Source organism: Amblyomma mixtum, chromosome 10 (assembly GCF_055824585.1).
Source record: "Amblyomma mixtum isolate Tamu chromosome 10, ASM5582458v1, whole genome shotgun sequence".
In the NCBI taxonomy this organism is placed as follows: domain Eukaryota; kingdom Metazoa; phylum Arthropoda; class Arachnida; order Ixodida; family Ixodidae; genus Amblyomma; species Amblyomma mixtum.
Window position 1 is genome coordinate 187992683 of NC_143021.1, and position 7583 is coordinate 188000265.

Below are 7583 nucleotides of genomic sequence, written 5' to 3' on the forward strand. Positions count from 1 at the left end.
TTAGCGCATCGGAATGCTGCTTTGCAGTTTTTTGAGGCGTGTTCTTTTCTTAGCACATTTCGCGCACGTTTTGCGGCCACGGCAACTCTGGGATCCATGGCAAAATCTTTGGCAATTGAAACAGCGTCTGGGGTTGGGAATGTAAGGTCCCACGGCAATCTTTGTGTACCCCACATCGATGGAGTTTGGGAGTGTGCAACAAGTGAAAGTAAGTACTATATGCATCGTTGGGATTTCTTTGTTTTCTTTCCTTATTTTGATTCGTTGAACTTTGGTAATATTTTGACCGGTTAGGCCATCCAGCATTTCCTCTTCGGTGATATCCAGTAAGTCAATTTCAGACATCACTCCACGGACAATGTTTAGTGACCTGTGGGGTGTGACAGAGACACGAATGTCCCCAAATGTCAGAATGTTCGAGAGTTTCGGAGCTTGAACTTTGTCACGTATTTCTAGGAGCAAGTCTCCGCTAGATAGTTTCGTCACCTTGTAACCGGGGCACAAGGCTTTTTTGAGACTCTTTGCAACCATAAATGGTGATATTTTCCTTGCTGGTTTTTCAAGGTCTTCAGTGTGGACTACGTGATATTTCGGGAAGACTTCTTTCGTTCATTAGTTCATGTGGAATGAAGAAGGTTTATGGAGTCAAAACTATCGTTTTTGTAGTCAAAAATAAGTTTTGGCGTTTTCGTAGTTGGAACATAAATTCGCAGTTCGAAATAAAAGAGGCAATCATCACTTAAACCAGGCATATATTTTAAACAGGAGATAAGCTGAGGTGTTGTAGTATGGATGAGATCAAGGATGTTAGCAGACTGCGCTGTGGCTCGCGTAGGCTGAAGAAGAAGCTGCTTAAAATTGAAATCCAGGCAAAGGTTGAAGAAGAGAGAGCACTCGGATGAACCATCCGATGTAGGAGGGGATTCATGCCAGTTAATTGCTGTAAAATTAAAATCGCCAAGGAGAGAGATTGGACTTGAAGGGAACCGGACAACTAACTCATATAATGCATCATGTAGATCAGAACTAAATGAAATGGACGAAGTAGGTGCAAGATAACACACACAAAAAATAGAATCACGATACTCGAGAGTGACACGTGCACACACAGTTTCTAATGATGAAGCACTATCTAAACCACAAGATCTCAAACCATCACGTACGGCGATTAATACCCCGCCACCAGTACGCAAAATACGGTCACACCGAAAAAGTTTGAAAGCACTTTCAAATTCAAAGATTTTATCATCCAAAATATCGCTCGAGAGCCCTTTTTCAGTCAAGATAACAACGTGTGCTGAGCACGCATCAATTACTGAGGACAATTCGTGACGTTTGTTACGGACACTGCGCACACTGGAAAAAAGAAAGGCAACTGGCTTTGCGGCCGGTCGTGTGTGTAGCTATTGTGGTGAACTACTAGCAGTGCATGATACACTCTTGGTTTTATACATGGCATCCGAAACAGATTGGCGTCTGTTGGCACTTGAACGGTTGTCAGCGCAATCTACTTCACAAAAAGGATCGGTTGTCAAAAGTAGACGTAGCATTTTTTGTCTATGTACGTTCGATTTCCTCGCAATGAATACTTCCCTCCTGAAGCCTTCCCGAACTCGGCCAGGTTTTTGCGGGACTAGCGTGTGGCGCGGAAGAAGTTTTCACTAATCGCTCTCTTGGAACCTTTGAACTTCGAGCGCAGCGATAACATTTTGTCTCTTAATTTGGGGGAACCGGATTTCACAATGATAGGCCGACATCCCTCCGAAACATAAGAACCCAGTCTATGAGCCCGGTGGATACCCTCATCAGGAAACGATAGGTCCAATGTGTCAGAAATAATTTTGCGAAGGTGTTCTTCAGACTCAGGCCAGGTCTCTGAGCTGGTGTCCAGCACACCGTAAAAAATAAGATTGTCTCGACGAGACCGATCCTCGAGATTGTCTAGCCGTGAATTGATTGCCGCAGACTCAGCATTGTAGAAGAACTTCTTGCTGGGCGAGTTGGTGCATAGCTTTCTTGGGATGGCGTTGCGCACACGAACAAACGAACACAGGAAGAGGCAGAAGACAGAAAGAGCGCAAACTATCAACTCAGCATGAACGGCGTCGGATATAGCATCTGTGAGTGCGGCGGAACTTTCACCTTCTAATGATTGTACGTGGGACTCAACAGCCGTGAGCCTGGCAGTGAGATCACAAACTTTCTGCTCTAGCTCAAGTTCGTTTGCCTTAAGCTGGGTTAAGGTGTACATCAGCTCAGCGTGGCGGATCTCTTATTGAGCTGACAGTGCTACAATAGCAGCAAGCACATCAGTATTTTAGTTAACTTCATCTGGATTTGGACCACGGTTTGTCTCAATGTCACCTGCTAACAATAAAAGCTTCACAACATGCACGCATTCGGAGATTAGTGAAGCTAACACATGTGGGCAAGTGAAGAGCAGCGTACAGACGTTGCTAGTACGTTTAGCGTATAAGGAAGTACCGTTATCAACCTGTGCAGCAAGGAAGAAGAATGGACTTTCAAGCATTCGCATTGTAGCCGCTCTTCTCTGCCCACTGAAGAAGTCGTTGAAACCACTGGCTTTTATATCCTCGGTGGGTGGGGTGGACGTTCCTTTGGCACATGGTGGCGCTGAGGGCAGGAAAGCGATGGCGAAATCGATAGCATCAGCTGTACAGTTGGCGTCCACAAAGCACGGTGACGTTGCGTTGATGTCGGTAAGTTCTTGGCGGGGTGCAGATAGCCACGTGCCAAGAACAACGGTAATCTGTACAGCAAGGAAGAAGAAAGAACTTTCAAGCATCCGCATTGTAGCCCTGTTAAAATCCGCATTGTTAAAATCACCGCAGAGGAGAATGTGGCCGTTACGCTTTACTATAGGCACCACCGGTGCCGCCCACTTATAATAAGGCACAGGGACAAGAATGCCCGCAGCCGAAAGACGCTCAAGTTCAGCGCCTACCTTTGGACGAAAGCCGTACGGAAATTCGCGTGCTTTCCAGAATTTCGGTATCACGTTGTTCCGCATCTCAATGTGTACCAGCGGACCCCTGATGAGACGTAGGCCTGGCGCGAAGACGGTAGCGAATTTTGTTACCAAATTGTGCATATTAGGATCGTCCGTCCCGACGAAAGTCTGCGCTCACCTGTCGTGCTCAGGTTCATTACTGCCCCCTCCAGCATGTTGAACGCCTGGATTAGGTCGAGTCTGCACAGTATGGGGCCTGAGCAACCGACGACTGTCAGGGATCCGTCCATCGACCGGTTTCCGCACGAAACCTTGAGCTTGAGTCGTCCCCGTACGGGAAGCCTTCTCAGGAAGCGAGTCGGTTTGAATAGCGGATCACGCCGCTTGGGCCCCACTGTGTTGTTTTGCTCATAGGTGGTCCATGTGACCGCGGAGACTGGTGAACCTCTATCGACCTGCGTTACTGTCCGCTGCTTCCAACGCAAATATACCGTCCATGCCCACAGACGCGCCCTCCTCTCGAGATGATAGGGTATTTACCTGACGCGACAGCCCTGGTGGCCCTTCTATGAACTCTCTCTCTCGATGGAGACAGTCTCGTGCGATAGGACCCCGCTGTTGGCACTTGAAGCATATTCCCGAACGGTGCCGGGAATCGTCTGATTCGTGCCCTTTCAATGCGCAGCAGTTGGACGGAATAATCTGTGGTTGGTTTCTTGAGCGATACGACTGTAATCCCATCACATGTACGCTTCTTTCATCGACGTGGCTCTTTATTTGCTGTGCGCTCACTTCTGCCGTTGCGTCTCATAGCACGATTTCCTCTGCTTCACTTCTCCTCAGCTGCGGTTCCCCAAGCAACTGTCGACGCACTCCTGCGCTTTACAGCTCACAAACGATGCGATGCCGCAGCATTCGATCCAACGTTGTGCCAAAATTGCATCCGTCTGCTATTTGATGAATGGCAATTATGAAATCTTTGACATGTTCGCGTGGCAGCTGGGCGCGTGTAAATTACTTGTCAGACTGCTATTTCGTTTAGTTCTGGCGAAAAGTGCTTCTGCCTCAAAGCTACCACTTGCAAGAAGAAAGTTCGTTCACCTTGTCTGGCGCCGATCGACCACTAAGTAAATTCATGTGGGTCGTCACACTGCAACACACCGGGCCCACTTCTTGTTGTTGCCCGTGACGCCATTGTCTTGAATGAATGCCTCCAGTCGAATTTGGTAAGCTGGCCACTTGTCGCTCGTCTCGTCAAACTGCGTCCGGCTGGAATATCCTCCCATGGTGGCGAAGGCTGCGTCGTAATAAGGGGGCGGCTCGTCATCCCATCCTCATCACCACAGAATAATCCGCACCATACACAGCGGTGGATGGGCCAAGACAATCAGCAAAGCGGAAAGTTGGGCAAGTTGGATAACGTTCATGATGTAAAAAATAGCGCACAGGGAACACACGGGACGGAAAGTAAACGACGCAGACAAGCGCTAACTCGCAACTGAGGTTTATTGCTGACGGGCGCAACATAAGGTAGTCACTTTAAAAACATAAAACAAAAACAACCACAAACAGTCCCTCCTCGAAAGACCAAGTCAGAGGAAAAAATTGAAATTGAAGTATCAGGCGCCACTCATCGCTGTGGAAGATCCGAAGGAACCGTTATCAAAAAAATGAATTCAATGCAACGATGAGGCTAAAAATCGATTTCGCAGTCTGCCAAGTTAACAGAGGGCACACTGATACACGGATTCCGACATTTCCTAATATGGTATGCCTCCATTATCTTGCGTACCTGCTGATCTCGATGTCTGAAAAGTATGACGGTACTAGAAAAAATCGGTTTGCAAATTTTCCCCTTCTGCTCTTCTTTTTTGCTACATTCCCGGCAATGCTCAGGAAGATTGCCATAATCATCTTTTAGGTCTTTCGAGGAGGGACTGTTTGTGGTTGTTTTTGTTTTATGTTTTTAAAGTGACTACCTTATATTGCGCGCGTCAGCAATAAACCTCAGTTGCGAGTCAGCGCTTGTCTGCGTCGTTTACTTTCCGTCCCGTGTGTTCCCTGTGCGCTACTTCTTACATCATGGGCCAAGACAACACTTATTTCTTTGATGCGTGTTAGTATAGCCGTTGTGCGAAACGGTTAGAGAAGGAGTGTGAGGAGGACGACAGCGGTAAAGCGGCGATAACTGTTGAGATAAGTATGAGGAGGAGGACAGCGGGGATAACTGTTGCCGTAAGCTGGCCTGACGTCATTCCGATGTAGCATCTACGACCACTTTGGCGCCTCCAAGATAGCATTGTAAATTGTGGATAGCCCGAACAATGCAAGCGCAAAATTTTTTCGACGCGCTGTACGCCATCTCTCGAGAGCTCAGTTTTCGGCTCAGGTAGAGCATGGCATGTTCATTGCCGTTGTCATCCCTCGGGCAGAGAATGGCACCTGGCCCTCGATGACTCGCATCAGGCTAGACCGTGAATTGTCGGTCGTAATCAGGAGCTCGCAATATCGGGTGGGTAATCAGTGCCGCTCTCAAGATTTATGAAGGACGCTTCCCTCATTTCGTCCCAGACTACATATTTCGCTTCTGGCCTGCGGAGAGCATCGGTCAAAGGTCTTGCCAAGGCTGAATAATCACGCATGCAGCGATTGCAATATCCCGTCAACCTTAAGAATGCCCGAATATCCGTCTTTGTTCTAGGCCGCGGGTAGTCTGCTAACGCCGAGATCGTAACCTCACTGGGTTTCCAGAAACCTTGGCCTACGTTGCCAGCGAAAAACTGAAAAACAACCACATACCTCCGCTTCAAGATATTGTAATAAACTCACGATGCATCGATTTAGTCGAGAATTTCAAATCTCTGGGTGTCACCTTTTCCGCAAATATGTCCTGGGATAATCACGTTAAGCATGTTCTAAGCAAAATAAGGTTGGTTTATGGTTGGTTTATGGGGTTTAACGTCCCAAAGCGACTTAGGCTATGAGAGACGCCGTAGTGGAGGGCTCCGGAAATTTCGACCACCTGCGGTTCTTTAACGTGCACTGACATCGCACAGTACACGGGCCTCTAGAATTTCTCCTCCAAAGAAATTTAGCCGCCGTGGCGCGGATCGAACCCGCGTCTTTCGGGCCAGCAGCTGAGCACCATAACCACTCAGCCACCGCGGCGGGCTCTAAGCAAAATAATTCAAATAACTGGTGTAATAGGTCGTTTAGGGTATATCCTTACCACAGGCATCAAACGTTTGCTTTATCATTCACTCTTTCAGTCACACTTGAACTATTATCAACTAGTATGGGGAAACACAATATCCACTAATATAGAACACATCCACCTGTTACAGAAAAAGTATCTCCGGCACACATATAATGCTTCTTATATTGCTTCCACCTCAACTTTCTTTACCAACTCTGGTGTAATTCCAGCTCACAATCTCTATAGATATCGTATATAAACAAGAAATCCACAGGAGTATCAACAATATGCGTAACCTATCCCAATTACAGGACAGAACTCCAAGTTACCTTACAAGACACTTCGAGGGTTGGTCAGTACCGATGTCACGTTCAAGTTACGGGAAACAGTGCCTTAAGTACACAATACCAACGCTTTTGAATTATCATAATGCTGTCCGTTTTGAACTCTTCACGGCAACCTACAAGGACCTCCGGCAGATGTATTTGGTTTCTATGTAAAGTTATCTAGCCTTGCTGTTATTCTCTTTTGGATTTGTAGAAGTGAGTTCCGGTGTTTTTTTTGTTCTTTTTGTTGTTGTTTTCTCTTGTTTTCGTTTACTACGAGTACTAAGTCTGTATCATATTAAATATGTATGTATATGTTTGAATATCAAGAATATGTTACGTGATGCCGCCACTCTGCCATAATAAGGGATTGTGGACCCGTCAAGCTGTCCAAGGACAGCTTTTTTTCTACAATCCCCCCATCTGTATTTGATGGCAAATAAAAAGATTTCAAATCTGAGAAGACAGCCATGTCGTACAAGTAGGAACACAGCAAATGCTTGACAGCCCTTTAGAACCTTATCCATGAGATGAGAAAAACAAATGGGAGCATTTTTGAGCCCGAAGCTCATCATTGTTGCCTGATAGCTTCCAGTTAGAGTGACGAAAGCTGCGCGTCTGCTGGTGGGCTTAGTAAGCGGCACTTGCCAGTACCCTTGAGCAAGGTCTAGCGTAGTTACATACCTTTATTTTATTTCCTTTGAGAAGGAGGAGCACGGGACTGAGAGTTCAGAGAGCATGACGAGGTCCCGGCCCCTTACTAGTCGGCAAACAAGATGACGGCAAGATTACGGCCTGTCATACATCAAAGTTACAAAAACAGACACGTAGCAAAGAGACGCTGAAAGTGGCACACAGAAAAGAAACACAAACAAAAATGCAGGTGCAAATATTTAAAAGTATAAACAGAAGCTGTTGCGAACGAAATGGAATTCGCTTTTGTCATCTTATCTGTCCCACAGGTCACAGTTTGTAGATGCCAATAACGCAATATCTTCACGGAAGCCAGTTACCACTGGTGTGCCGCAAGGAAGCATTTTGGGCCCACTTTTATTCTTAATTTACATAAATGACATTGCAAGCTGCACAG

General features: G+C 46.6%; 1 pseudogene; it reads right to left on the minus strand.

Moving 5' to 3' along the window:
- Positions 1-362: 362 nt before the first annotated feature.
- LOC149327993 (uncharacterized) lies at positions 363-4257 on the minus strand (annotated as a pseudogene).
- Positions 4258-7583: the final 3326 nt, after the last annotated feature.